Source organism: Bactrocera tryoni, chromosome 4 (genome assembly GCF_016617805.1).
Source record: "Bactrocera tryoni isolate S06 chromosome 4, CSIRO_BtryS06_freeze2, whole genome shotgun sequence".
Lineage (NCBI taxonomy): Eukaryota > Metazoa > Arthropoda > Insecta > Diptera > Tephritidae > Bactrocera > Bactrocera tryoni.
Genome location: NC_052502.1, coordinates 35589088 through 35592657, shown reverse-complemented (window position 1 = coordinate 35592657; position 3570 = coordinate 35589088).

Here is a 3570-nt window from a genome sequence, read left to right as displayed (position 1 = left end):
TTAAATATTTCACCTTTTAGTGCCACAATTTCTGCTGATGTAAGGGTATTTCAATGGCAAGCATTTTTCACTTGTTGCAGCCAAGAGTAATGAGTAATGTTAAATGCACACTTATGACACCAATATAACTGAAATTCAAAAAAAAAAAAAATAAAGAGTGAGCAAATTTCAAAACTGATATGTGTGATTTGCAGGCTGCACTTTTAATATGCTCCTATCAGCAGCACTTGACATGAATCTTAATTCCAGCTGCCACCAACTCTTTACTGTGCATATTTGCATTTTCTTTGTGTCTTTCTCGCATTCCATTCTGCCATGGTTTTCCGATTGCCACTACTTAATCCTCAAGTGCTGTATAAAATCTGCAGTGGCGGCGCTTTAAAATACACAAGTGATTGTAGGTGAGGCATTTAGGTGTGTCTGCTTATGTAAGTGTGTGTGTGTTTGTGTGTGTGATTAAACCACAAATCTATGCACGTAGTGATAGTCCGCTGTCAACAGTGCTTTTGTGAGTTTTACACTTGCACTTTAGTGTTCTACATGGATTTTTCACACTTGCCCCACACAACAGTGCTTTTGTAAGCTCACACGCTTACGACTTACTTACACTCTATTCTGCTGAATAATGAATGTAGTGTGCACATGTATTTGTGTATATGGTTCAAGTGGCGGTTTAAAGCACTAAGTGACAGGGAATTAACCGTTTAAATGGTCGAAATTGGCATAATTGTTTACTGGTTGTGTGTGGGAAAGTCACTTATTTGACAAGAAATAATATTAACTTTGGCTGCACCGAAGCTATAATACTGTTCACAGGTGCATTTCTTATATTATATAAGAATATAAAATTTTATTAAGATATTCAACGGTCAGTTTGTATGGTCATATTAGTCCGATCTGAGATTGCAGAAATTTTACTGTTGTCTAAAGCAATAATTCTTGCCAATTGTCGTGAAGATATCTCATCAGATATAAAAGTTTTCCATACAAAGACTAAATTTTGAACGATATTTTGTATGGTAGCTATGTACATATGTATGTAAATGTATGTTGCAATACCTCGATCCGAACATTTTTTTCAGTAGTCTTTCTGTTCCTTTGATTATGCTTTTACCTTGTATAATAAACTATGCTAAATTTCGTGAAGATATCTCGTCAAATAAAAAAGTTTCCTATGCAAAGACTTGATTTCGATCGTTCAGTTTGTATATTCTAAAGTGCTCCGATATCGGCGGTTCCCAAAAATAAGCAGCTTCTTGAATAGATAAAGCCGTGCGCAAAATTTCAGATCGGGTAAATATACTGCGCAGTTCGTGTAAATATAGAGTAACGCAAATTAAAGCTTCTTGTGGTGAATTCTCTGAATATCAATTAAGAGCTTCAACTCAAATGCCGCTATTTCATTTGACTAAACTGCCTTTAGACACACAAAAATTACGCACAACTTTCGTTTAATACAAACATCAATTTCCCTCGCGTGTGTTTGATTTGTTCTTTAGAGTTTTTAATTAATTTTCTGCCTATTTTTCCCATACAAGCGCCACAGCCTCCGAGTCATTGAACTTTCAGAATAATTTCCTTGCCGATTGTGGCATGGAGTAGCCGTATTGAAACCCGACTCGTTTTAAGACAAAAAGCTAATATTGGCTCACAGCGGCAGCTCTCATTTAATGTGCGCGCATAAGAAATAATATCAACATCAGCAGTGGCAGCGGCAGCGGCAGCTTTGAAACCCACGAGTACACACATTGGCCACAAGCCAGCTGATGAACCTACAAACACAGGCAAAGACTCTGCTCCTCCTCCAAACCCACGTATATTTTATATAATAATTGCCAGTATGTGGCACGTTTTCGCTAAACCGCAAACCAAATCGATTTTCATGGCACCTGTGGCTCCTTTAAGTATTAAAGAAGAGGTCGCCATTGTTGCTACTTAGTTTGCGTTTTCATATTTTGTACTTAGAATTTTCACTTTCAAGATTCCAAGAATGCTTCAGGTTTGTTTATGCAAAATGATTCTAAATGAAAATATTTGCTACGCTAAGTGTTCCGGCATATATGGTTTATATTAAGACGCGGAATACGAAAACTTCAATGAATACTCCGTTAACCCTTAATTTTTTGAAAATACTAAATCTAAATCTACTGCAATTTAAGCTTCAAGTTTCTAAAAAGGTATATATGTATATGGTAAAAGATCGTTTAATTTTAATCTTAATACTAGCCAAGCTAAGAATAAAGTTTCAAAAATCGAAACTGAAGCTGACTTCTTGAAATAATACATACATATCTCATAATACATTCTAATATAAGCCTCTTTTATATTTCAATATACAACCTAAAGAAATTAGCTTCGTCTTGACTACTTGCATTCTACTCATTTTTTGCAGGATAAAAACGATCTTCAGAAAAGTCTTGAATTTTAACAATAATTCTTTCTAAGCGCAAAATTTATATTGCTATTGTTCAGAATCATGAAAATTTCCTATTTGTTAGGCTTTACCATCTGATCAAAATTGACCCGGACTGACAAAAAAAAAATCATTTTTATGTATTTTAATACAGTTTTTTTTTATTTCCTAGTATCCTAAACCAATGCAAATATGTCAACGCTTCAGCCAATTTTCCAAACCCCTGTTAAACATAAGCCTCGGCTGGGATGGCCTTTAATACGTTTAGCGTATCTTGTTTTTTACAGTTTCGACTCATATTTGAAGCGCCATTCGATAGATTATTGGACAGCTGGCACGCTTTATACCCAAAACATTAACCAAAATGTGATGAGTAGATTCATAAGATTCGTAATTCGGCAATATCTTTGTTGGCAAGACAATGTTTTATGTCATCGTCATACCGATGACTTCACGACTTTCGCTTTATGATTTGTGCCAGTCATAGTGGTTTCAAGATGTTCCCACTGATGCTACCATCTCGTATTAGTTACATACATTCATACAGCATACTATTTTGGTGATGTTACCATATTTAACATTTACTCGTACTATTATAACATCGAGAATGAAGACGGAAATTTATAATGCTAATTGTCCAAGTAAAGTGAAATGAAACCAGTCTGCAATGTAATTCGGCAGTTGTAAATTCGAGTCGCATCGTTATTTTAACGAAATTTGCTTCCTTCATTACTTCTCTACATAACTTTCCCATTTTAGTCCGTTAGTTAGGTGGAGAGTAATTTTCTATGTAATATTGCTGTTACTGTTTTACTAAGTAGAAATATATAATATTTTAACTCCTACATTCCAAGCATTACTAACTTTATCACACAAAATTAATTCTTTCACATTAAATTGTTCGCTCTTCTACGATACACTCACTAAATTTATTAAACTCCAATTTCAGGCAAATCAACCACCACTCACCAAAAATTAGCAAATGTAGACACAATCGTAATTTCATGCCAACATACGTATGATTATTAGGGTAAGTACATTTAAAAAATGTTTTTATCGTGTACTATATTTTATATTCGATTTCCTCAACAATATTTATATCGAGTTCGAGAATTTTATGAAACAAGAAAAACATTAACTTGCTATAATGCCCTTCA